Source organism: Phasianus colchicus, chromosome 5 (genome assembly GCF_987193195.1).
Source record: "Phasianus colchicus chromosome 5, bPhaCol1.hap1.1, whole genome shotgun sequence".
Taxonomy (NCBI): domain Eukaryota; kingdom Metazoa; phylum Chordata; class Aves; order Galliformes; family Phasianidae; genus Phasianus; species Phasianus colchicus.
This window is the reverse complement of record NC_143440.1, coordinates 54,470,932-54,498,592: the sequence shown is the minus strand read 5'-3', so window position 1 is coordinate 54,498,592 and position 27,661 is coordinate 54,470,932. Positions and strand designations below refer to the sequence as shown.

At 45.2% G+C, this 27,661-nt stretch overlaps 1 protein-coding gene and 1 long non-coding RNA gene across 13 annotated transcripts in view; one reads left to right on the top strand and one right to left on the bottom strand.

Moving 5' to 3' along the window:
* On the bottom strand, window positions 1-26,456 carry LOC116236806 (uncharacterized). Of its 9 annotated transcripts, XR_016467091.1 has the most exons (10): window positions 23,236-23,440; window positions 22,946-23,039; window positions 21,256-21,405; window positions 15,683-19,706; window positions 13,574-13,682; window positions 12,413-13,187; window positions 8,721-12,250; window positions 6,947-7,042; window positions 3,544-3,705; window positions 1-130 (listed from the first exon to the last, which is right to left on the bottom strand). It is a non-coding gene; the product is annotated as an uncharacterized LOC116236806 (long non-coding RNA). The 9 variants fall into 9 exon arrangements; XR_016467094.1 differs by lacking the exons at window positions 1-130; window positions 3,544-3,705; window positions 6,947-7,042; window positions 8,721-12,250 and having other exon boundaries at window positions 12,276-13,187; window positions 15,683-15,901; window positions 19,523-19,706; XR_016467092.1 differs by lacking the exons at window positions 1-130; window positions 3,544-3,705; window positions 6,947-7,042; window positions 8,721-12,250; window positions 23,236-23,440 and adding an exon at window positions 23,760-26,456 and having other exon boundaries at window positions 12,276-13,187.
* The window catches only part of SYNE2 (spectrin repeat containing nuclear envelope protein 2), a 172,594-nt gene continuing 168,482 nt past the window's right edge, over window positions 23,550-27,661 (top strand). For all 4 annotated transcript variants that reach the window (XM_090141784.1, XM_031605585.2, XM_031605584.2 and 1 more), the window contains exon 1: window positions 23,550-23,654. The gene's annotated coding sequence lies outside the window, so the exon portion shown is untranslated. The remainder of the gene's footprint in view (window positions 23,655-27,661) is intronic.

The window sequence follows — 27,661 nt, the reverse complement described above, 5'->3', positions numbered from 1 at the left end:
TGCATTTCCACAGGTGGCAAACCAGCATACTCATGGCCACATTCCCATAAGATCCAATGGGACAGCTGCAGGACTGGATGGCAAAGGAGGTGCAGAATACATCATGCTCACAGCTGCTTCCATGACCATCCTGAAACATGACAGAAACAGAGTCAGCAGTCATTTATGAAGCAGAACATCTCACTTGCTATCCCTGCAGATGGCCTCTGGTTTCTGGGTGTATTTAAGGCACTGGTTCTGCCTTATGAAGCCCTAAAACATTGGAGAACTGTTTATCTGTGTCTTTGGCAGCCAGCTGTTTTTCTCTTGTAGTGTAATTGAAGGAGCAGGTGGCAGGGCATCCTCCACAACTGCGGGGCTTGTTTTCTGTCATCATCTGAAATAGCTTGAATTTGGTAATTTCTTGTGCACAAAGCATCTGTTTGTTAGCGTTTTTTGAAGAAAATGAGAATAATTTCCCAGCAAGATGGAGGACAGAAAGGAGAGGCTGTAGGGGTCTGGATTCCTGTTAAGATTATTCTTCCAAGGCTTCTTGGAGTTTGTTGTATTACTAATAATTTTAACGTACCTAGAGTCAGAAGCAGGCTTCTTTTAGATAATTTGGGATACAAACAAATAAATATGTGCTTGTCTATTGGTTATGTTATTCCCCATGGATGAAAAAACATTGGGTAGATTGGGAAGAATAAGGCTTGGTTCTTCTGTTTCTTGTTGTTATTCATTGCTATGCTATAAAGTTTACCAGCTGCAATAAAACAGGAGTTCAATGACTTGCTGCAATCCCCTAAAGCCAGTTTGGCCTGGTTGTGCATTTATGTCTTCTGGATAAAGCTAAAAGTTAAGTACATAAGAGTGCCTTATTACTCTTTGTTTGCTTTCATAATGCATTCCCCCTATTATTGGCTTTTGTAAATTTCTTAAATTCTGAAGGCAAGTATCATTGTTCACACACTATTAAGTTGTTGCAGCATTTTTTGTATGGTAGGGGAAGGTCACTGTATGCCTCAGGAATCTCAACTGTTGGCAGAGCAGATACATTGAGTCACAAAGGCCTAAATAGCTTAGTGGCAGGAACATCAGCAACAAAAGCAGAAAGTCCAAGCTGTGTTTAAATGGTGAATGTTTCACTTTAGAGCCTGGATTTTCCAGGGAATGGACTAAGGTGACTTTAGTGTGTCCCTAGTTTACCTTGGGGTGGCAGAGCACGTGTTCCTGTGGCACAAGATGTACTTTATATCACACTGCTGCCAGTGGGTGAAGGCTGAGTGTGCCCGTAGTCACTCAGTCTCCCCAGCTCTTTGCTTTTTGTTTTTAATCCACGTCTGTATTGGCACATGGTCTTGGAAATGCAGTGATTAGGTAACTGCATGCAGATGCAGAGTACAATTTTATGATTTGTTACAGCAAACAAGAATAAAAGATTCAAGTAATAAAAGAGGCTGTAGTGATATGATCTTCTCTGCAAAGTCATTCTGGGAATGCAGTTGTTATCACAGAATCACACATAGGATTACAGAATCACAGGGATTGGAAGGAACCTCCAGAGATCATCGAGTCCAACTCCTCTGCCAGAGCAGGTTCCCTGCAATAGGTCACACAGGTAGGTGTCCAGCCACGTCTTGAATATCTCCATAGAAGGAGAGCACATAACCTCTCTGGGCAACCTGTTCCACTGCTCCGTCATCCTCACTGCAAGGATTTTCTTCCTCATGTTAGTGCAGAACTTCCTTTGTTCAGGCTTTTAGGCCATTACTCCTTGTCTCGCTACACACCACAGACAAGAGCCTGGCCTCATCCATTTGCCTCCCACCTCCCTTTAGGTATTTATAAACATTAATTAATTCCCCCTTCAGTTTTCTTTTTCCCCAGGCTGAACAGATCCATGTTTCTCAGGCTTTTCTCCAGGTCCTTCAGCATCTTTGTGGCTCTTTGCTGAACAACTATATTGTTATATTCTTTTTTGTTCTTCTGTGAACTTAATTCCATGTATTTGACCATATCACTGGTCACTTCAAGCATAATTCATTTAAGGTAACCTTATTCAAGACATGTTTCTGTTATATTAAAAATGAGATTATTCTCTTTCTTTTTTTTTCATTCACATCATCTTAAATTATTTTATGTCCTTAGTAGCAGCATGAGAGTGCCTTGCAGTCATTACTTGTTCAATCCATAGGACTATTTCATGGGGGACTGGTATGCATAATTCCTCTCCACTCTGTTTTACAACTGGGAAGAGAAACAGACTTTTAACAATTTCATTACGCTTAAATTTGTTCCGTTTTCCCAGGTTCCCTCAATTTTAATTATTTTAATTGTATAACATATTGTCTTCATGATGAGAAAATGGAAATCTTTCTCCAAAGAGACTAACAAGCAATGAAAGACCCTGGTTGTTTTGCCTCTTAGGCCCAGGATTTGGAACTCAAAATAGTTAAATTTGGGAAGAGGGGGAAGAAGTTTGTTGCTTTGTGGGTGGGTAGAGTTTGTTTTCTCTTTTTATCAGGAACAAGGAATCAAACACTGGGGAGGGGGGTTTGATTCTGGCTTTTTCAAATGTTCAGGTTAATAATATTTAGTTGTAGGTGTGAAACTCATTTCTAAAAGGTGTTTCTTCACTCTGCCTACCAGGGGTTAAATAGAACAGTTTGTTTTTACTTGGAACAGCTGACTGCCTTCAATCCCATGCTCTCCTTTATTAGCTACAACATTTACACATCGAAAAGACAAACTAGTTGCTAACCCAGTGCATGCACTCCTACCTGTAAGTCTTTTATAGCTATATTTTATTACTAACAAGGCATCAGAGAAGGGATAGAATGAAAAATACATTTGTGCACAGCTCTTAATCAACTCAGGGCCCTGAATTAGAAGGCTTCTTCCACATATCATCTGAGCTTTTCTGTTTATACAACACCTGCAGCCTTTTTATCACTATGATATCTGCAGATCCCTTAAAGATATTTGTCCTCATTAAGATGGGAATGAGTCCTTTCATGCATATTTGCATCAACTGGAGTTATTGCATATTGAGTGGATTTTTGGGTGCAAGAGCAGGAATTACATCAGTACCTGCAAACCAGCTGCGCTGCAGGTGAAATGAGGGCTGGGCACCTGGGACAGCAGGAAGCAGATTCTTGTTGGAGCATGCAGGGAGCAGCAGGGATCCCAGCTCCAGGATCCCCACTGGCACAGCCCATGAGAACATAGAGCCCAGGAGAACATATCTCTGATCCTAGGAGCTACACCAAAAGTAAGCACATTGCAAAAAGAGGATAGATGTGTTCTGGTTCCTCAGACTCATCAAAGGGTTATGTCCCACGCTTCTCTAATGGAAAGGAAATATTGGGAATCAATCTGCAAAGGAGGTGCAGGTTTAGCATCCAGGAACATGAAAAGGAGGAGAGATGCAGGTTGTTCACTTCCTGCCCTCGGTTCAAGCAGGGAGAGAAAGGCAAGGCAGAGATTTGATATGTTATAGGAAACGGTATGCGGAGCATAAGATACAAAAGAGATGGGAATTTGCCTTAGCTGTGCACTTACATGTTTTAATCAGTCCCAGACGTTTTTTCTTGGAAAATCCAAAATTGTCAAGATTATGAAATGGAGCCGATTCATGTTCAAGGGTGTGTTGAGTTACTCATCATTGGAGTAGGAGCACTGAAATCTTCCTAAGGATTCTTTCTGACAACATATCATCATTTTCTGTTCAGAGGTGGAAAAGAAGCCACAAGTTACGGAATATGTTCATTGTTTATACTAATTATGAATTCTCCTCGGTTTCAGAAGAACGGTTGGTAACTACTACAAATGAAGTCATTGCCAAAAGGCCAAAATTAAGTCTGTAGGCTTCCTCTGCAATGTGATGGGAAAGGCAGAAGCTTTGACAGAGAGTCCAGGACATTTACAGGATATTGAGGGAGCTGCTGGGAGTTAGTTAATAGCAAATCAAATACGAGAATGACTCGGAAAACCCATCCCACACTTCAGGCAGGGCTACAAATGATGTACCTTGAGTTATGTGCCATACAGAATCTAGCCTAAATCTCAGTGATAGTTGGTTATGAATATTCTTACAAATAATTGGGAAGAGTTCACCTTTTCACAGGGCATTTGCCCACTTTCATTGTAACTGCCTACCACTTAGAGCTCTTGCCTGGAAAGGAACTTTCTAAGCCTTTTTTAAAATGTGATCACCAATATTAATTCACTGTCATTATAGTTCTCTTCACTGCAGGTAAATGGAGAACATCCACAATATCACAGAGAACCTTCCCTTTTCGTTCTGCTGAAAGTACCAGTGAGACATCTCCTTCAGTCTTCCATCTTAGGATGCTATGTGCTCTGTGTGTCCTGGGTCTGGGTCTCAGGAAAAGGCCAGGTGCTCTCAGTGATTCTCACAACAACTTGCTTGCCTTACCAACTGCACCATTTTCCAGATAATGCAATTCCCATGTATCCCAGGGCAAATCAGAACCAGTATAACCAGTATTTTGAATGGAAGTAGTATTGCAGACTCTTGCTCTCAGGGTTGCGTGATCATTGCTGTTTTTCTTAATTATGAAGAAAGTGCTCAGAATTATGTGGGTGTATGTGATATTCCCTCAAATGTAAATTAAGCTTTAAAAATAACATTATGAAATGAACAATTGAAATTTGAGTGGTGGATGATTTACAATATGTAGGAGGATTTAGTGTCTTGCCCTCAGCCATCCGAGCCCTTAAGTAAAGTGCATTGTCACGATGGATGAGTTCTAGAATATTTACTTGGCATGCCAGAAATGGGACTCAGAGGGCTCATTTCCAGGAAACTACTGGTAAATCTCCTACTGTGCAACTGCCTGGTTGTCTGAAAATTCCTGCCACCTTCTCATTTGTCCTGGCAGCAGCACAGGTCACTGAGCAGAAATGCCCAAGGCTGCCCAGGCAGCAGTGACAGGTAGGGCCAGGATCTCAGCTGAATCCTGCTGTGTTTCAGACACACAGCAAACACACATCCTCATTCCACCTGAAACTTTTGGGAAGCTCATTTGGCTAGGCATGCTCAGTGCCTCGTGGCACCAAGTTTGTCACAGTTAACAGAAATACTCACCTAGGGGGTGAGAAACCTAAATTCAGTTCTAGCTGTGCTAGGTGATCTGAATTGAGAGGTATTGGGAGTTCCAGTTCTTGTGTTGGAGCCCCCTGAATCCTGCCTTTGGATGGAATGAAAGTTAAGCAGCTGGAGGTTTAGACTCAGGGTGTGTAAGTGGTTGGAGCTGGCCAAGGACGTGAGATTGCTGATTCACAGAGCTGTGGTGCAGCTGTGCGTAAAGCACAGAGAGGATGCAGGAGCTCTGTGTTAATTTGCCTGCACGCCTCCTAATACCACCCTTGTGATCTGCTGTGGTTGCTGAGAAGCAAGCAATGAAATGGGATGTACAGAAAGAGAAGCATTCATTATGGAGGGGATGGGAGACTGCTTATGTGTTTGATCACTGTATTTCTGGAAAGAAAAAAAGTCATAACCAAACTTGACTGGAGGAACTTGCAATGTAAGTTCAACTGCTGAGAAGCTGTGTTCTCAGGACTGTTTTGTTTTGCCCCTTTATTGTGCTATAAACTGCATACTGCTGATGAAGGAGCTTTTAAAACCAGCTTAGCTAGGCTGGTCTAAGGAAGGCTAAACACTGTTCATGAAAGGATTGTGGTTGTCATGCTCCCCCATCTTAAATTTTGCTGTTTTTCTGCCTAATCTCATGTCTTCCTCCTTATGTCTGATGATTGAAGATGCTTACTATATGTAATGTAATTTTGCCATATGAGGCTGTCTTGCTGTCCACCTCTTTATATCTATGTATAGACTCATGTGTATGCATGCACACCTCTTTTAGTATGCTTTCTTACCATTAACTCTTTCTGCTTTCTCACCTGCTTTTGTTTGCTGGGAACCTACCTAGATCCCACCTAGGACAGAGCTCTAATTTTTTCTAGTGAGCCTGGACTTTGTTAAGACACTGCAGATGCACACTGACCCAGTTGCTTGTGAACATACCATATGTCCTTGGATGAGCGTGAGAATAATTACCCAGGGTCATTTACACAACCAAATCCTAGCTAAAATGATTAAGTCTGTAGATAAAATCACAGACTTCTGCAAGTTATCCATATGAAAATAGAGCTGACCCTTCTGTCCTAGAGAAATTTGCAGTCTCTGAGTCCACAGGCTTTGAGTTCTATGGTAATGCCAGCTTGCTCTGTGTTGTATCCAAAGAAAAACGGAGAGAGCAAGACAAACTCAGTAGCAATGACTAGCAGCCCTCATACAAGTGCAGATTTAATAAGAACACCTTCTTAGCTCAGCAAAATCATTGCCCTTCCTCAAAACACTCACTAGAGCAGAACCAGGACTTTTATACTGAGAAAGAAATGGAATCTGAATGGTGCAAGGGGCTGTTCATCATGCTGCTATTGTACACCATGTGCAGCAAAATCTTGGCACACTGTGCTTTGCTCAAGTGGCTGACCGTAGTGTTTAGCTAGGTAACAACTGCCTGAGAGGTTTTTTAATGAAAATGCTGTATTTTTTCCATAACTTAACAAGCTATTTCGATTTTTTCTAACAGTGCTTGGAAAAACCACACTGCAGGATGTCAGACTTTCTTAGCATGAGCTCAGTATTTGCTGGGGTGCAGTCCCACAGCACCCCAAGAACACAAGTAGATCAGTCCCTGAACTAAAACGCAGTTATTTTTGTCAGAGCATTCCAAACATTTGCAGAAACATGGGAAATTGGAATAAATCACAAATCCAAACCTCAGATCATGTTCTCTATAAGCCTGGCCAAGTTTTATTAGCTGTATCCCTGAACCTGGGCCATGTCTTCAACAAATCTGATATGACACAGCTTTTGACTTAAATGGTTTAAAAACATAAATTTAAAATGCTTGTACAAATAATTACTTACTGCCTTCTGGTTTCAGCTGCATTTTTGGCCACATACAGTTGCTAATATCAATGCTCTTTTCATGCAGAGATGGAGGAAGCTTGTATGTGGGTGGCCCTGGGGAAAAAAAGAATGAACACTTGCTTTCTTAGTGTTGAAATACTTTCTGCAGAGATGGTGAAGGCAAGAACAATAAAAAGATTGAGATGTAAGAGAAATTATTTAGGTGCAGGTTTAGAATTGCTTAATGGGCCTCCAGGGCTCTCCTAGTTCCAAATAAAGCTCAGAGGAGCCAGAAGTTCTTAACACCTCTGAAAGGCATTATGCTGTTACCAGGAGGTGAAAACCTTATAAAGGTATTTCTTCTCTCTGTGCTTCTATACGAATAACACATAGAAGTTGATCCTTTGTAGATCAACTGATGAGAAGTGCCAGAAGAGCTGTGTTCCATCAATACCTCAGGTGCACTTCTGAATAATTTCCATGTTGCCTTTCAGACCCAGAAACTTTCTCACCCCTCTACAAAGACATTTCATTGAAACCATTGATATATCCCTGCTGACAATTAAAATGTGTGTATTTGGCATCTAACTGCTTCGAAGAAGAACAAAAACAAAGCAGAGGATCCTCGTGGAGATAATAGCAGGGAAGGTTTCAGGAGAAATCCCTGCTAACAGATACTGACCTACTGACAGCAAATACAAACTTCACATGGCCAAGGGCCACAGCATCTGTAGTGATCACCTCCTAGGGCAGGCCCTGGGGTCAGGAGGTGGCCCTGGCTGGGCTGGGAGAGGTGTCCATATGGGACAGGTACCCATCCTTGTGAGAAAGGCATGCTTCTGAGAGAGCTGTCCTTGTACCACTCCTCTGCACACCCAGGCTTGCTGCAGGGCAGGAGCAGGCCCTGGTGTGGAGACTTCACTTCTTGCTTCCCCTGTGCTGTCTGTTCTGAGCTGTGGGTATGACCAGCACAGAAAAGATGGCAGAAATTCATGAAGGAAAGTGTTTAAGAAACAAGCAGAGCTGGATCACAGCTTGCTTCAAAAAGAGGCTTCAGGCATCTGAATAGAGCTCCATGGCATTTCACCTGAGAAAGGGTTGGTATAAAGAGCCTGGCTGGCAGAGGAGTGCAAAGCTTGCTTTAAAAAACAAAAACCAGAGGACAGAATTTGCAGACTGTGAGCTAAAGGGTGGGCAGCTGCAAAATGTTCAGCTAAAAGAAGACACAAAAAGATATGGAATGGCTTTTTAATTACTCTGTCTGGGAAAAGATTATACAGAGATTAAGGGAAGGGCATGTTTGCAGAGATAATACAAATCGAGGGACAGCCAAGAGATCAGAGGTTGCCCTGAGCCTCACCAACCAGCCTGTGCTTCTCACCCATGAAATCACACAGTGCAGCTCCCACCAGAGCCAGTGCTGCCAGCACAACACAGGCAGGCTTTACCTCCACTCTGGGCAGGTGCTGGAGTTACAGGGAGCAGAGCAAGGGCACATGGGTGGAAAAAATACCCAAAAACAACGAATTAAAACTGCTGAGGTCTTCTGGTTAGGTGGTTGGGTTTTTTTGTGCTTAATTTATATTTTGTATCTAATTTAACTTTACCCTTTTCTTCCCTCAGAAATCTGCTGCTGGTCTGGGGCCTCTGCATGTCTAAAACTATATGATGTAAAAAGATGGCTCAGGGCAGAGCCTTGGATCCAAGTGCTGCAAATCAGTATGTGGCAACTTAGAGCAAGCAATGCTGCAAGGCAAAGAGAGGTCTGAGCTTGATTTTCTTGGTCTCTTACCAGGCTGAGATGATCTCTGCTGATTCTCTGGAGGTGAGAACCATCTAGCAGACAAGTAATCAGGTCCAAGCTCTGCTCTTTGCCACTTTCTAAAGCAGAAGTGTTCCAGCCTTTCTAGCAGCAGCTGTCTTTCCTCTTTGAAGTTGTACCTGACAGGTGCAGGCTTAGCAGAAGTCTGCATGTGAATCCCATGTGTGTTGCTGTGTTTTGTCCCACAGAGTTATTGGTGCAGGTTTTCATGCCACTGAAATGTAATTGTAATTGTCAGGAGATGCATGTTTCCCTTCTGTGAATACATGGCCATTTTGATAATAGAAAGTGAGTCCAAGATGTGAAAGGAAAGAGATGACTGAAGTGAAAGAGCAATGCAAATGCTGAATTCATCCCCCCAGATTACGATATCTCTCAGTCTCTCTCTCTGGATAACTCATCTGTGTTGTCTGTCATTAAAATACTTGCTACTCGACATGAGCAAACTTACAGAAAATTCATGGATCTTTCTTTTGGCTTTGTCTTTTTCATACAAGTATGTATTTGTGATCTTAACCTTCCCCCAGTATTGTTATGAACTCACTGACCCTCACCAACGAGCTCCTCCACGCTTTTCTTTTAGAAAAGACATTGAGTGGAAAAAGATACAGCTGAAAAAGGTTCTCTCAGTGGCCAGATATTTTCAGTGTTTGTACAAGAGTCAAATTCTGTAGTTAAAAAGGTATCTGCAGCACAGTAAGACAATGGAAATGGCAATGGAGAGTTGAAGAGTTCATGAGCTGAATGATGTCTCGGTTCCCTTCTCCACTTTCCTGCAGTTTGCTGGTCACACATGAGAGCAGATACAGTATGCATGCAGTGACTTTAAAGAAGGTGATGTAGAATCCCAGGCAGGAAATCCAAATCTGATGATGTGGGAATGTGGTGCCAAGCAGGAAGGTGTGCATCTGAGCTGCAGGCCCCAGTTGGGTCTCACACAGGGCAACTGTGTTGTAGATTGCAATAAGGGCCATTCGCTGTTACTTACAGGACTCAGGAATGCCTACGATTTCCTACAAATAGGAAACTTACAAATGCATTAAATAATTTGTCCAAAGAACAGAATTTTGTTTTGCTTCACTGACTGTTATACGTATGCTGTGTAAACAGTAAAATTGTTTAGATCTATTTCAGAAAATTAAGAGCGTGGAATGAGTTTGTCTTACTTTGCTTGCCACCTGTTTAAATAAATGCAGAAGTTACTGTAGGCTCAGCTGTCCAGAGCCTGGGGAGCAAAGTCCCTGCGTCATCTGTATGACTGATTTCAATCCTCATCATGCCATGGCTTTGAAGCACAATAAATCAGTGGCAGAGCTCAGGAAGAGCGCTGGCTCAAAGCTGTAACCCAGCTCTGGATACCACCAGTCACTTTTTTGAGGACAACTTCTGCATATCTTAAAAACAATGAGGAAAGCCATTGGATTCGGGAAACAAGCCAAATTTCCCCTCATAGCAAATGGCAGTGGAGTGAGGCAGGTCACAAAAATGTAAGAAAGTCCGTGTCTTTAGAAAGGATGAGAAGGGACAGCAAATGATCTCCATGGTTCCACTTCTTTGGGACTATTCACATCTTTACAAGCAGCAGAGTCACTTCAAGGGCTGGAGTGAAGGCATAGCTCCTCTCAGCATATCAGTGATTAAACTCAAGCCATTGTACAGAGTAATAGAATAGGTGGCATGTTCTCATCTAAATGGAATATAATCTTTACAACGTGAAGTTATAACACATATGCCAGAGGCTTGCTTTTCACAACGTCAAGGTCTTTGCAGATATGTGTGCAAACTGTATTGTGTTCTCATTTGCATTTACTCATTTACATTTACTCATAAATTGTGGGTGAACACACAGATCAAGGAGTTTTGCAAACATGGAGGGATTAGCTCATACATGTATGCAAATACCCGAGTAACAGAGACAGACCTTGCAGGATACCTCAGCCTCTGCTGGGAATTTAGTGGGGCAGAGGTAGAATCATAGAATCACAGAATCACAGAATCACAGAATCACTGAATCATTGTATCATTGAATCACTGAATCATTGAATCATTGAATCACAGAATGGCCTGAGTTAAAAAGGACCACAATGATCATCTAGTTTCAACCCCCCTGCTATGTGCAGGGTTGCCAACCACCAGACCAGGCTGCCCAGATCCACATCCAGCCTGGAGGTAGGGAGAAGGGGAACACCATGCTGAGCTGCAGCTGGGTTGTACATCTGCTAAGCCATGAACTCATGCAAGCAAACACACCTCCCTGAAGGCCACCTTCAGTGCCATGTGCATCCAGCCGTGGGGATTCAGCAAAACTTGCCACCACCTACCTGCAAAATGTCAATGCAGGAAGGAGCGTAGGGCAAAGCTCTCATGTATTCCTATGCCTGTCACAACACCTCTGGCACTGGGTGCACGACAGCTTTATGCCCTTCCCCAGAATGTGGCACTTACTAGCAAGTCTCACCCACATGGGCACCAGAGTCATGAAGGAAAGCTCATAGGATGTAGATAGCCCACAGGTGTCACACTAAGTGACGTTCTCATCCTCAAAACCCCTGACTGACATGAGGACTCTCTACTTATTGTGTTCTATGGGCACATGGTGGGGTTGAAAATAAGGCATTGATGGTAAATAAACAAAAAAGAGCACTGCTGCTAGGTCACCTCAAACAGGGAAGAGGAGAGATCTCCTGACTCTTGGCAGGGAACTCAGTTATTGGCACGGGCACTTTGTTCTGCATGGAAGGAACAGGAGCCCTGTATTTGTGAGCTGAACAATAGCATTAGTGGAAAAAAGGGGTGGGACTGAACACTCAAGGCTGCCTGCAGGCTGCTGGGACCTGTAAGGCACAAGCTGGTACACACAGGAGGGCAGCAGGGCTTCCAGCTTTCACACTTGTGCTGGCAGAGCATGGTGCCAATGTGTGCATGTCTGCTGGGCTTCTGACCATAGAAAATGCATACAAAAGCATATATGGTAAGTGTGAAATATCAGTCTGCCCTTAGACATGATTCTGAGTCTCAGTATCCCTATAAAGCCTTAACAAAGCATCCGACTGCAAAGGCAAACAAAAGAAAGTGTATGATGAAGAGGGTGCAGCATCCTTCTTTGCACTCACATCCTGCCCCTCTGGCCTCTCACAGGCAAAAGGTCTCACAGGACCTTTTAAGGTCTGAGATCTTGCTGCAGTAATGAAAAAGGTACTGTGAGACACGAGGTTTTATTGCCTATTTAATACACTCCCTGAGCAGAGAAAATGAGGTAAGTATTTACCTTGAGATTTAACCTGAACACCAAAGTAATCCTGATCAATCCGTGTTTTCTATTTGTGTTGGGTTTCAATGAGCAAAGCTGAACTGCGGAATGCTTTAGCTTTTTGTGTAACAGAAATCATTACTGAAGGCCTTGATTGAATATAGGAAGTACATGTGTATTTTTTGTCCAAAATTTTCATGCTTTGTAAATACTCTTTGCAGCCACAGAAATCTTCTCTTCAAGAAGTTTCCTGAAATAAATGAAAACTAGGCATTCTTTTTTGCATATCACCAAATTCAGAGCAAAAAAAAAAAAAAAAAAAACAACCCAGAGTTTTCACGTATTGCTGGACTGTGTTCTTTGCACAGCCTGTGGGAGACTGGTATCCCCACCACTGCTGCCCCATGCTCACCTTTCCTTGGGGAGCCCCTGGCGCTGGCCCTGGAAGCTGCTTCTCTCTCCATTTTTCTGGTAAGGAATTCGGATCTTGGAGGCAAATTAAACCAGTAGGGAGTTAATATAGTTTAAAGGCTTAACACGTGATGGCATGAGCCAAGTGAGTTCTGGTGCCATCACAGTGGGCTTTCTCAGCATAGTCTTGCACATGTTTCTAAGCTCACCATTCACTTCCACGTGGTTCTTATCAGGACTATAAAACTAGCTATTGCTTTTCCAGGTTTCCAGGGAAATGCCTCTCCCTGTAACTTCTCTTTTGCTCCAGCTTCATGTCAAATCATCCTTTTAAAGCACGCAGGGCAGCATTGATAAAAATTCCTGTCTTTCATGTTTTTGTGATTGCAAAGGGATGGTGCATGCCGCATGCTGTTATTCTGCATTTATGCAAGCATGCAATGGATCAAACCAGGCAAAAATCAATTTCTTCTGTTGCTTTCACTTGTCAGTTTTAAGGCTAAAGCAAAAAATTTTGATTCCATGATGTTTCAAACACAGCAGGGCTGATCTTCAGACTGTCCTCCCTTCCTGAGTGGAGAAACTTGGGGTCACACACCATTTACAAATCATTGTAATACACCTTCAAGATGTTTTGGTAGGAGCATTTCCAACAGCTAGTTCCAGTGGTAGTAATTCCTGCTTCAGTAAATTGCTCCTGAATGCTCATCACTTGCTGGCCCAGAGCGATCACTGGATTCACACAGCCTAATAGTGATAGGATAAGGGTGGAAGGGCTTTAAAATAAGAGAGGAAATTCAGATTAGACATTAGAAAGAAATTTTTTACTCAGAGAGTAAAGTGAGGCTCTGGCACTGCTTCCCAGAGCTGTCGGTGCCCCATCCCTGGAGGTGCCCAAGGCCATGGATGGGCAGCTTGAGCTGCTTGGGGGGGCAATCAGCCCACAGCAAGGAGTGGGGCTGGATGTCCTTTAAGGTCCCTTCCAACCCAACCATTCTGACTACCATTTCAGCTTGCGGAACACGCTGCCCCGCTAGATGTCAGTGTTGCTCCTGCAATGCGCAGGAGCTGTGACAGACAAGAGGATTCTTGCGCTTGTTCAATTGCATTTGCTTTTTTGGAAATGAGGCACTCGTTTCTATACGAGCCACGGCAGCCCCACCTTAACACAGCCGTAATATTCCTGATGTCTTCAGTGCCTGTGTCCTGGCAGCGTTTGAAGCTCTGTGAGCATCCTGGAGGATGGACATCTTGCCTTCCATAGGAGAGTGCTGGGCAGGAATGGAAAGGATATTTCCATCAGTCAGTGTTTGTTCAATACCTGGCCAAGGACAGCTCAAGAAACTGATTGGAAATTGAAACAGAAGAAAAATCCATTTGCTTCCTCTTACCTAAGGAAGGAAGGAAGAAGATGAGGTTAAGAGCTTTCATTTCCAAAATCTTGAAACCCATAAAAAGTAAAAATCCAATCACAGAAAATGTTCTTTTATTTAAAAAGATCAGTTAATTTTAATATTTTAAAAGTGTAAGCTCTTTCCCAATATGTATTCAGGACATTTAAGACACAGTAAAAACACACTTTAAAGCAAATGATCACTCATTTTTAATTGTAAACCAACCTCCATCTAGTCTGACCTAAATGAAAAATAGTCTCTTTTTTATATATTAAGAAAAAAAATCATTCATCACTTCTAATAGTTTTATTAAGGAGATAATTAGGAGTTTGAATAAATGCATGTTAGATACAGACTCCTTTGAACAAGAAAAGGTTACAGGTGCCCTCCTGGTTAGTCACACCTCATTAATTCTGGCTGTCACTGAGATCAATCCTTCTTTAACAACTGAAATAACTATAAGGACCCATTGTAAAATGGAAATTAAAATAGCAGCCAGTTTTTTTTTGTTTTTTTTTTTTTTTAACCAAGGTTTTCCTGATCATTAAACTCTGTCACTGTTAAAATTCATCTTTCAGTCCATCCCCAGAATATACAGTTAATTGTCCCTTGTAAACACAATGCACAGTAGGCAATTGCCCTTTTGCATCTACGTCTCTGGATTCAGCTTTTTCATTAAAATATAATTACAAGTGATCTTTGAAGTTGTCATCAAAATGAAGGATTAGTGGCACTGAAAATGAAGGTTTAATGACATGAAATAAACATCAGCTGTAAGCAACTTGTCTTTGCACTTCTAGCCTTTCACCCCTTTCCCACTTCACTTTTGGACTCGCTGAAAGTGAATAAGGAGCATAGAGCCAAATTATGCAGTGAACTTTGCTATTAAAACAGCATGAAGTAATACTTTGAACTGGAGAGGTATTTACATTTGTTTTGGTCCGTGGTAGCAGAGGAATAAAAGAAACTCTATGTCACCCAGGGCTTTCTCAAGGACACTCACAGATGAGCAATCTCACTGCTTCAACAAGCACATGCTGTCCCACATCCAGCGTTCCTTCGCTTAGACAAGCAAGAGTCAAGCTTCACAATGAGATGTCTTCTTACATCAAGTAATATTTATAGAAATACAATGTGCTTATGCATGTCCGCCTGCAGCCTTTTTTGTATCACTTGGTAAAACCTTGACCTGGCTTCTTATCCCAGGCAGGTGACACATCCAGTTCATTGCACATCTGGTCATCATCACTGGTGTCCTCCCACTGGCTGGCACTGCAGGTCTTGCTGTGGTCCCACTCTGCTCCACCTGAGCCTGGCTACACTGGAGGGATGGCTTTGGGGTACAGCTCAGCTCACTGAACCACTGGTGAATCCAGTTCTGATTCCCACTTTGAGTCAGGGAGCTAAACCAGCCAAGCCAGACACTGATGTTATTCTCTGTTGGTTGCTTTATCTCCCTGAGTGTGGTCAATTAGTTCTGCACAGTCACACATGCCATGGGGAGGGAAGAAGGAGCTGCAAGCAAGCAAGCAAGCAAGGAGATGTGCTCAGACATAGCATAAAACAATGCACATTACACCTTGTGATGACATGACCATGTGATTAATTTGTTCATTAAAGCAGATCAGGTTGATCAGAAAGCATCCCAAAAAGTACCTCCACAGACAGCAGTTTTCAGTTGTGTCTGCTGGTTGAAATAACCCACTCTGGGGCCTCCCATCACTAGATCTGATATAGGATGGTTGGATTTTATGATCTTTAAGGTCTTTTCCAACCTGAGCTATTGTATGATTCTATGTGGCACAGCTGTGATGGTTCAGCATGGGATCCCATCTCTGTGGCTGCCTGACTTAGATACAGAAGTGGCTCATACTTACCTGCATGGGTAGAGCTGCCACGAGCTGCAGCCCTGCTCCCCTTCTTCTGACCTGTCAGCCATGGTCCCATGCACTCAATCTGGTCACTCAGCAGAAAACCACCCACGTGCCTTCCTCAGGGCCATTTTTCAGATGCATTGGCTCATTTAGGCTGAGATATCTGAATTCCAAAAGTGCCAGTCCAGTGCTGAAGAGGTGAAGACCACCTGGCTGGAGACACTAGGGAAGAAGCAGCAGTGAGGTTCTGTGTTAACCACCCTCTCTATCAGAGCCATATTCCTGCCAGGATTTCTTTGCTCTTTGTGCTTATGTTTCCTTCCCTTTTCAGCTGCTCCTTCTCATCTGAATGAGATTCTTCTCTGCTGGGAACTCCTCTGACTTCTTGCTCTGGCCATCCACTGGGACCATTTTGCCCCCAGCCACCAAGCCCTAGCAAAGCTCATGCATGGCTTCAATCATCTGAGGCTGGGCCTTGTCTCACCTCTGCCCACCTCCAGCAGCAATGGGCACAGGCACCCCAAATGACTCACTCAACGCTACAAACCCTCATAATAATACATTCCAGAACTATGATCATCATGAAGTTTTCCTCCTGCCTGCAACATGTGCTTTTTTGAGCTTGCTTTTTCCAACACCAGCAGTACACGTGACAAATAACAAAGCACTGCGCTGACCTGTATGTCAGTAGAAATTCTGCAGAAACTGTAATCCAGAAAAAATACTTATTTCTGCAGAACAAGGGCCAGAGACTGGGGAGATAGTGACCAAAGCTGGGACATGATCTGCACCTGGGAGGTGGGAGAACTGTGGGGAGCAGTTCACAAGGATCCCAAAGCTGTATGGAAAAATAGATGGAGAAAACAGGCACGTGATGGGTGTTGGCACAGCACTGGCCAGTGCCCTCTGTGAAGCAGAGCTTTGGTGGTGCAGTAATTCCCCCGTGCCTGGTAATAGGGCCTCAGCAGCCAAAAATAGCTGGGTTTGTCATTGGGAGGATGACACTGGCAGCTGGACCGGGCCATGCTGCAGGGAGAGCCCGACACAGTCAGAAAATGCAATAGCCTCTTATTTAGCACACATTTCATTTGGTTTCAGGAAAACTATTTACCAATCAATACAAAACCATTTACTCAGGAGCTGGAGGCTTCCTGCACTGCTTCAGAAGGTTCAGTAGCCTGGGAACCTCGCAATGGGCTTAAGGGAGAGGACACAGCCTCTAAAGCTGCTTTCAAAATAGATGGTGTGTAAATGAAGGGGCAATTTAAAGACTCCGTGTGATGCTCCCAGTCAGTGCTTATCAAAACATCAGAGCTGCCCCATCCCAACTATAACAGATGACAGTTTACTAAATATATCCAGGATGCCAAACAGCACTAAGTACCAAAACAGGGGATCACTGCTCCACGTGCTGATTTTCTGTCTGCTCTGCACAAAATTGGAGCTGAGAGGACTGAAAAATGAAGCAAAGAGGTAGAATGCAAATTAACATCCAACAGGAAGATGGATTTCCACTTTGGCAAATGACTACATATCCTCTGTGACAGAAAAAGTCACAGTTGTACAGAAAATGTTACACATACGCAATGGCAACTTTGCACTGCCTGTGCTACTGAATGAGACTTTTTATAGAAAACAGTATGAATCAGAAAATAATAAAGGTAATGAAGTAAAGGTAATAAATTATTTATATTTTCTGCTATGGGGTTCATTGTAAATATTGTCTGCTTTTCAGACGTGCATATATACTCATTGTTCTGCATCTTTAATTGAACAAGTACTTAGCTCAGATGCTTTTCTGCTGACAACTCTGTGGAGTTATACTATTAATAGTTCTAACAATTGCTTACTAGTATTTGCATTGAGGTTCTGCTATGAGATTATAGAAAGCTAGAATCAAAAGATATTGCCTGAAATCCAATCACAGATGTTATAGTAAAAGAACCTTCTTTAGTCTTTGTGTATGTATGAAAACATCAACCTAAAGGACTCAGGAGCACATACCCTACTGAATTTAAGAAGCTAGCATCTAATTCCCTCCATCCTTCTTGCAAATCTCAGCCAAGTGATTCATCAGTGAAGAAATATTCATTTTAGTGGGATTCCTAAAAAGCACAGGTCTCATCCCAAGTGAGAGCTGTACATAGAGCAGGGCAGTATCCAGGCAGACTCGTGTTTGCCTGGGCTTTAATCTCCTTGCAGAGAAAACCCCAAACTTGAATGCATGGAAAATTGGTGTTGCTAATCTTATTTTGCAGGAGAAAAGTAATGTACCTCAACCAGCATCTGGCAAGGTACAGGCTTTTAGCTTCTGACTTAGAAGAAACCTTGTATGCACATACACTGCACTGGTTAGTAGTATCTAGGATTACATGTTTTTCCTTAGAAATTTTAAATATGCAATACCAGCCTGAATCCCCTTTTTCTGTATTATTTACTATTGTGTAGCAACAGCAGGGCAGCACACATTTCATAGGCCATAAAAATCAGAATGGGCTTAATCCTTTTCTCATACTAGATTTACATACGTGCCCCTGTGAGTAAAGTTGGCAGTAAAGATGTTGACAGAGTGGATCGCTGGCCAGGGCCCAAGGGCACAAATTTTTGAAGGTGGTGATTGGGATTACTCAATTTTGTTGCCAGAGAAGTCTTAACCCCACATCTTTCTATTGAGGGCTTTTTGTTTTCCATTGAATCATACTGGAAAGTGGGCTGCAGCCACCCCAGAGCTGTAGGAGCTGCAGTGGAAGCAGAGGCAAATCAAACTACCTGGGAGTTGCTGAACAGGGCCATACTACAATTACTGAGGTACACGTTGGTGCCCAGAACACTGTAAAATAGTTGTTGGCCAAAGCAAAACTATTGTGTGTATTCCCTGAGTCTCAGAGAAAGGGTTTCAGGAATGACAGGAGGCCATTAAACAAAAAAATGCATCAGTCCTTGGGTGCCTTCTGCTGTCCAGTTCTTCTTTACAAGCACCTGGGGCTTGCAGACCTCCTGTTGGAGCTATTTTGCAAAGAAAGTGCTTACCCATTTCTTTTATGTCCCTGAATCCAGACCTAGTATCCAAGTGTTGCACTGTAGTATTGCAGCTTCTGCTTCGGTCAGCTGAACACAGCGTTTCTTGGCAAGTTTCTCTTACCCAACTTCTCTCAAAAACTGAGATACCACACTGCTGCTGGGGTGTAGGGTGCTCCAAGACACCAGCCAGCCCTGGGGCGTGAGGGTAAAGCTGATAGGATCAGCATAGCCTTGATGGCAGGCTGCTTATAGCCCTCTTACAAATACACTGTATTATAGGTGCTGCAGCTGTGACAGGCTAAAGATAAAAGATACAATTTTTTTCATTAGACGAACTTAATGAAAAAGTGAATAAACTTCAGGGTTTAAGATAAAGGGATTTTGAGTCTAAAACCTTGCCTGAGTTTACTGATAAGATCAGGTCAAGGTCTGATGATCAGTCTAACAAGCTTTTAAAACTGTCTGCTAAGCCCACATGGATCATGAGGAATGCAAGGCAGTGAGCAGGATCCAAAACGGCACTTAATACCTGAAGCAGGATGTGGGCAGGTTGGTGGTACCTCAACAGAAACCCAGGATTTGAGAAACTCCATTTAGCTGGCACTAAGGGATAGAGGTGCTCAGCTGTTACTTTCTCATTTTCTGGGTGGAACCTGAAGTTGTTCCTCTTGCCTAACAAAGGTGGGAAAATGTAAACTGGAAACCTTTGTTCATGTACAAGGGCTGTGTTATAAGTGGAACTCATGAGTTCTGTTCAGCCTGGGCTGTGTCCCCATATGTTCTGGCACGTCAGATCTGGAAAACATGGGAGTTCACACCAACCTGTGCTCAGCATTTCTTCTTGGTTACCTTGAGACACTTCCCCATATGAAACATCTCACATACAAGACTGTATAGGAAGATACAAGTGTGTGGTGCAGGCTCGTGGGGGCTGCTATAAGGCTCAGGCACTGGTCTGTAGGTGTCTTCAATCTTTTCTTTAGCCAGGAACAATCCACAGGCAGAACTGGGGGAAAAATGGAACAAAATAAAAGGTGAAAAATGTACTTTAAATAGCATAGATTCACTAATGATGAACCTATTCCAGTTTTCCTACACATTTGCTGCAACTTTAGCATTATTAACCTATTTTTCTCTTCTGAAGCTGTGCTTCTCTGTTCTTAAATTAGCTGGTGACTTAACAAAGTATTTAAGCATGTGTAACTTTAAACATGCAAGGGCTGCCACTGACCTCAGCAGGAAAAGTTAGGTGTTAAAGGCAATGTCCCTGCCTAAGCGGTCTGCAAGGTTGCTGTCTTATACTGTGAGGAGAATGTCATACATAATGCTTAGATTAAATGGGAGGGGAAAAGGAACATTCCTAACGTGATTACATTCAGGCTTCCTTTTATGTTTTGCAGAGGAAAACAGTATGCAAATACTGCACGTGCCTGCATGGATTCAATCTTTATTTCCTCTTTTTTGATCTCCCTAATTCTGACAAATACATTGCCTGTGGTTGTTGTGCAAGAGTCTCTCCTCCAGGGACTGTGCCATGGGCCATGCGGGGGAGGGGGCACTGTGTATTTAAGCTGATCTCTATGCCCCTTGCTTCTTTCCCCCTCCAATGCTCTTTCTCCAGCTGCACCTCTGCAGAGACAGGGTAAATCGTACCTGGGCACTGAGCCAGGGTGAAAATAATGGGGACGAAGAGGGTCCTGCTTTTTTTTAAGCCATCTCTGGATCTGATTGACTACACAACTGCACAAAGAGCTGCACCAGCATAATGGACAGCATGTAAGGCAACCAAAGTGATGCATGCAGAACAACCTTGTTTCCTCTGTGTTGCTGTGGCAGCAGGGAGGAGGGAAGGAGAATCCAAAAATGAGTTTCTACTCTCACCTCTCCCCTTTCCTATTTCTCTCTTCTGCATGGGATGGGGTGAGAGGAGTGCAGCCAGGTGTGGTCATGGAAGTTTCTGGCATGGTGCTGGTCCCTTATTCTCTTGCTGTACCATCCTGATATGAGGTCCAGCTCATACCATTTGTGTCCATCTCTCTGCTGGATTCTGCTGCCCCTCAGCTGTACCTGTTTGTGTATCCTTGCTGCCACTAAATCCTGAAAGCAAGCCATCTGAAAACAAAATACTGTTCCTCTGGGCTAGCTGTCATCTAACTCCCAGCTCCAGCATACACAGTATGCTGACACAGCACAAGGGGTTGCACGCAGGAGAAAGAGGAGGGTCAGTAGGCCAAAGGTTCATTCTGGCACACCAGAGTGTAAACGTGGCTTGGAGTATCCAAACAAACACAGTTTACACAGACATCACTATCCTTCAGAGTTAACATTTTATCCAGCAGATGTGGGGAATTTGCTCCCTCTCCAGTGCTGGATTCCAGTTGTGCAAATTCTCTATTGCAGGAGGGATGTCCTACCATGGATGTCCTTATCTCATCTGGGACCTGGATGCCCAGTACGGGACACACCTTGCAGCAGTGTTTGCTGGATGGAGTGGTGTAGGAAAGGCAGGACACACTGCTGAACACACACACACACACTTTGTAAGAACTTCTCACCCCTCTGTGGTCACCTTCAGTATTGACGGTCAAGCCCTGGCTGCACAGCTTCCAGCTGTAATCTTCCATGAAGACTGACCCACAGCAGCTGCTTGCTGGCCTCCCATACACCTGTCTGGTCTGCAGCAGTTCCTAACTGGAGGACTGTGTCTAAAAAGAGATTAAAGCTTATTTTCAGAGTTTTAGGTTGTACTGTGTAATCAACAGATGTAACATTTGGATATAAAGTAGGCACTTATGACTTAATTTTACCTTCGAGTCTCACAATGTCTTTTTAATGGTGTTACTATTTAATTGTCTGCATTATGTCTGCCCAATAGCAACACTTAATGTAATACTTTCTGTTGTGCCTTCAAAGTGCTTTATAAGCTAATTATGAAATGAATAACTTAAGTGTAAAAAGACATTGTGTGTTTGTATTTGACAAAGCATGACAGAGAGCTGCAGGACTGTGTAAGCTGAACGAGGAGCTGTACAGTTATGTCAGAGGGAAAAGCATGGAGTGGTAATGCTCCACAGCACAAAAGGCTCCATGAGACTCCTTCTGCAGTCCAAGTGAGCAAGAGCTTAGGAATAATTCTTCAAGTAACAAAGCTTATATTTGATGTTACAACTTCTTCTGTCCCGCACTTAAACTCAACACTGAAATATATCAGCCAAGGTTAGTAAACAAGTTGAGGATGCTTGTTTCACTTCAAGCATAAGCACAGCTGTAAGCATAACACAGAAGTTAGGAAACTACAGCAGAGACCCTGAATCACTGAATCATAGAATGGCCTGGGTTGAAAAGGACCACAGTGGACCATCTAGTTTCAACTCCCCTGCTATGTGCAGGGTTGCCAACCACCAGACCAGACTGCCCAGAGCCACATCCAGCCTGGCCTTGCATGCCTCCAGGGATGGGGCATCCACTGCCCCATCCAATGCAGCCCTCTGCCTTCTTCTGTGTCCATGGAGTATCAGACAACACTGTCATTGTACAAACCCCAGTGCTCATTTAGCACAACTCCCCAGTTGATTTAGCACAACAGCAGCATGAATCAGAGCAGGTGTTTGCCAAGGCAGAGCAGTCAGGTTATAACCAGCTTCGGCTGGCACTTCTGCAACACACTGCATTCTTGGTTCCAGCTAAAATAGCAGGCAGGAAGGTACAGGGCTCACTATTGACTGGAAAAGATGAAAAAAAATCTTTACAGAAAATCAGGTGCCCAAATCTGTCAGAGCTTTAGACACACCTATGGGCATAAGACACCTGCCTAAGTAGTCATGAAAGTGTGAAACATTTGGTTTTCTAGCCTCAGTGGCTTTAAACTGGAAGAGAGTGGATTTAGACTAGATATTAGGAAGAATTTTTTTACTGTGAAGGTGGTGAGATAGTGGGACAGGTTGCACAGAGGTAGTGGATGCCCCCTCCCTGGAAGCATTCAAAGCCAGGCTGGACGGGGCTGTGAGCAACCTGTTCTAGAGGGAGGTGTCCCTGTTTATAGCAAGGGGTTGGAACTGGATGACCTTAAAGGTCCCTTCCAACCCAAACCATTCTGTGATTCTATAATTCTATGACCTTGTTTGTTTCCGCTGAGGTTGGCTGTGCCAATCTGTGCACAGATTCATCAGATCGTGGAACCATTAAGGCTGGAAAAGGCCACCAATATCCATCCCCAAGTCCAACTCCACCATGCCCACTGCTCACATCCCTCCGTGCCACATCTCCATGGTTCTCGAACACCTCCAGGGACGGTGACCCCGAGACCCTGTGCAGCTGTGCCACCGCATCACCACTCCTCCTGAGAAGAAATAGGAAGAGGTTTTTGGGAAGTTACCTTTTCCTACGGAAATCTCACTCTCATTACCTGTAGCCTCTAACTTTGTAAAGTCCACAGCCAAAAGCTACCCAGTACCAAATGAAACAAATAGAAGGCATTTCTTCCTATCCTTACAAAAAAAAGGAGAGAAAGAGAGAGAGAAAAAAAAGAAGCCCACCCTCCTCCGAAGTTCTGAAAACCCTTTAAGTTGCTGTGCCCGCGCGGTCGGTCCCCATCCACCCGCCGCGCACAGCCCAGGCAGCGCCAGCCGCCGCCATTGCTCGGGACCCGCGGAGCGAAGGTGGCCGTGCGCGGATCCGTGCGCGGCGCTGAAGGGAAGACCGCGGCGTTCCGGCCGGGAGCGGTTTCCCGGCGGCGCCGTGGGCAGCCCCGCGGCGGGAGGCGGAGGCGGGGCGCGGCCGCGCGGTGCGGTGAGGGCTGCGGCCGCTCCGCCTCGCCGCCCGCGGGCGGGGGGGCGCGCTCGCAGCGGCCGGGGCGGGGAGCGGCCGGTGCTGGTCCCTCCTCCCGCCCGCGCTCACTACCGCCGCCGCCCGCGCTCGTTGCCGCGCCGCCGCCGATGTCCGGACCGCTCCCGCGGTGAGTGCGCCCCGCCGGGAGCCGCCCGGCCAGAAGTTCGGCGCGGCCCGGCCTCGCCTTTGTGCGCGGAGCGGCCCCCTGCCCCGCCGCGCTCCGCCGCGCTACCTGCCGCTCTTTGTTCCCGCCGCCTTTGTTCCCTCGGTGCCGGCTGCACCTTCGGCGCCGCCCGCTTTCGCCCCGGCCCCGCTCCCCGCTCCCTTCCCTCCCTCCGCCGCCTCGTAGCCGGGAGGAACGGACGAGAAGCCCTGGGGCCGAGCGGGCCGCCCGGCGGAGTTCGCTGCGGGACGCGGCCGGAACCGGGCGTGGGAGCTCCGCCGGGGCAGCTCCGGGCCCGAACCCCGCGCTGGGCGGGAGGCGGCGGGGGCGCGGGGAGAGGGAGCGGAGCGCGGCGGGCGGGCGGGCAGCGCTCGTTCCCCCGCAGCTCCGCTTCGCGTGGGGGGCACGGAGCGTCCGTTGTAAAGTCCTCATCTCTTCGGTGTCGCGTTCAGAACTCAGCGCGGTTACTTGTTCCGGAGAAGTTCCCGTCGGAGCGAAAAGCAGCGGTGACTTTCCCGTTAGCAGTTACGGGGCCGCTCCCGCCCTGCTAACAGCTGAGGGCTCCCCGCGCTTCCCGCTTCTTTCCCTTTTCCTGCCCCGGGAGCGGTCGGCTCCTGCAGCGGCTGGTGCTGAGCGGTGCCGGCGCGGTCTGCGGCGCGTGGGGACCTCGGGCTGTCGCTTGGCGCGTAGCGTGGGTCAGGTGCAGGGCTTGGAGGGAAGGATTCCTCCGTCCCCCCTAAATGATGAGAGTCGCGGAATCGTAGAGATTCGGAGGGACCTCTGAAGCCCAACCTCCTGCTAGCACGGGTTCCATTCAGTTGGTTGCACAGAAAAGTTGTCTGGGTGGGTCTTGAATATCTCCGGAGAAGGAGACTTCAGCACCTTACAGGCGGCCTATTCCAGAGCTCTGTTACCTTCAAAGTTAAGTCTTTCTTCTCTTTTTGCACATGAGCTGCTGCGGGAATTGAGCGGTACAGCAGGTGCGCATTCCTTGAGTCCCTCCAAGTGCTCAGGCAAAAACCTACAGTGAGTTTGTTTGAGAGCTCTCGCAGCCTCTCGATCCTTTGTTGGATCGGTGCACCTTTCAGGATGCCTGTGTCCCACCTGTCCTCTCCCCTCTTTTTCCAATCATTTTTGTCCATCACAGCTCTCAGGGCATTCTCCCATCATGGAACTCAGAAGTGCCACGTGCAGAGTCTTGGCTCATTGTTGTGGCTTGACTGAGGTGACAGAACCTCTGCTCACACCTCTGTTTGAAACATGATATTTGAAAATGGGCACAAAGCTCTGGCACCTGGTGAGCTGTCATGGCCTTCTGCCACCTCTGCGGCTGTTTGGCAGGGCGATGGCAGCTATCAGTGCTGCCCACAGTGATGGTCTCCACCACACTTAAAGCCACCTCACCTTAAAATCAGGGCAGCCCAAAGAACTGATTTCCAGGACGGAGCAGGTGAGATGGGAAGGGCTGTGCAGGGTGGGAGCAGATTCCCTGGAACCTGCTGGGAAGAATGGGGATGAGCTACAAATAGTGAGGGGTGGTGGCAAAGGGGGGGATTGGAGGGGTGATGAAAACACTGGTGGTAATTGCAGCCAGTGCTGCAGTGATATTGCAGTAGTGTGTGGTTCCCTTTGTGCTAGATGCTGTACAAATACGTATTCAGAAGTGCAGGTGGTTGTTCTCATTCTCAGAATGAAGGATAATGAATGATAAGTGCCTTTTTATTATCTATAGCAGTGTACATCAGAGTTCCTTTATTTAAACAGATATTTACAGATAACTTCAGGAAGCAAATATATTTTAAGTACCGTGGATATCAACTGAGAACTATGCAGCTTAAGAGGGGCAAAGAAACTTTTTCTCCAAGTAGAACTGATCAAAAATTCACTGAAGTAAGTGGGAACTGTGTTGGTGTGAGCAGCGCTTGTCTAGTCCTGGAGTGTGCTGTGTTTTAGTTATCTGTCAGACAACGATTATAAGCACAGACACAATGAAGTAATTCAAGAGGTGGCGTGCCTTAATGATCTAACAGGCTTAAAATGCTTTATCTCCCCGGCTGCTAGTTTTACGTCATCAATGAAAGTAGTGAAAGCAGTTTTTTACTCGGGATTTTACGTTGCTTCTTTTGGTAGGTTTTGGGTAAAGCTGCTTCCTGTGTTGACAAGTCTACGTTTGAGGGGAAAAGGGCCATAGTTTAGCCCTTTTACTGAGTTCATTGTAAGCCTTGTAACCTCCCTTCACCAGTAATTAATTCCATAAACAGCGAGTTCAGTTCCGTTTGGTTGCCTTGCCATCTGAATACAGAAATGAATGAAAGAAGAAATCCCAAAGAGTGCAAGAAGAAGCGCAGCTTGATAGATCAGGTATAAAGAGCCCCATTCATCTGGGTTTATCTGTAGTACAGGGATATGCCCTTACCCCATGAATCATCTCCTAACATCTGTTTGCAGCTCTGTTTTCTTAGCAACTGCGGCTCTGTTAGATCTGGACTCTCAATGGCTGGGTTTGTACAGGGAGATGCGAAGAGACGATCCAGACTCGCTACTGAAGCTGTGCCTTTGAGCCAGTTCAACCCATTTGTTTTCTTCCCTGGAGCACAGTGAATGCTGGTTTTAAATTCTAGCAGCTGGGATGCTTATATGTATATGTGTGCAAAGAGATGCTTATCTGTTGCTTACCACAACTGAAGTGTTTCCCCAGCATTACCTGGCAGCGGTGGAGAACCAGCCAGCTGGCTGTGCAGTTGCTCATGTTGAAGGAGGTGAGCCGCCTTGTACCACACTTTCCCCAGCTTCCCCTCAGTTTGTTTTGAGCTGTCACAGGGCTTTTAGATGTGGGAGAGGATGTAGTTTCTTCTTACAGAGTTGGAGAAGCATTCAAAACAGAGACAGTGATTGCAAGAGAACACTCCTAGCGATGTGCCTGTTGGAACATGCAGCTGGATTAGTCGGTGGGATTATAAGTGTGGAGTGCTGTATGAGTAACACTTTGGGACTGGATTCATAAGCTGTGATTAAGGGGAAGGTGACATTTCGTACACCTCTCACCTAATCTTCCTTTGCCTGAATTTCATCCGTGACTAGTGTGGGTAGAAGGAATACTGTAATTGAGATAGAGGTGGCCGTGCAGCCACTGCGAGATCAAGTTTATCTGAGTTTTGTCAACTTTGCTCTGACTAGGTTTGGGGCTGGGCTGAACTGATCTGGACCACAAATGTGTGTATGGGAGTACCATAAGCTTGTCCAGGACTGTAGATCAAAACCTGGTAGTGTATGTTATGTCACAGGACATGGATTTTACTGGCTGCCCTTCCTGACTTGTGTCCCATGAAGCATGAAGGGTGTTGGCAGCAAGTAGCTGCTGTGTAGGGTGAACTTATTTTGGCTTGGGATAATGCTGAGAGCGTGAAGACCACTGCATTTGTTTGTGAAGGGATTGTAGAGGGGAAATGAGAAGACTGAAGAGGTTCTGCTAATACTGGCCAACTTTGCATGATCTTCATGGATCACAGGACGTGAATCCCAGTGCTAGTGAGCGTATGAAGAAAGCAGTCTCTGTACATCACCTAGAACACAGTTTTCATAACAGCAGATGAAGAAAGCTGCTTCTATGGAAGTGCCAAAGGCCAGCATAGAGGGAGTGGGAAAAAATCTTGTGTTCCACTTAGCCGAGCACATGGAAAGGGAGAAGAAAAAAAGCTGTGCTGGGGAAAGGGCTGTTATCTGCCCACAGGAGGGGAAATGGGGCAGAACTTTGACTCTGGTCTAAACCACAGCCCCTGGTCTGTCTCAAAGAGGCACGTTTGCTTTCTCACCATCCTGCAGCCTGCTGATAACTCTCCACACAATGCGGCCAAGCAAACAGGCTTGAGACATTTTGGAGGAATTGCTGACCCTGATACAAGAGGTACTCTTTGTAGCAAGGGATGGGGAAAAGGGGGAGAGAATAGTATTAGGTATTTGAGCTTTAAGAC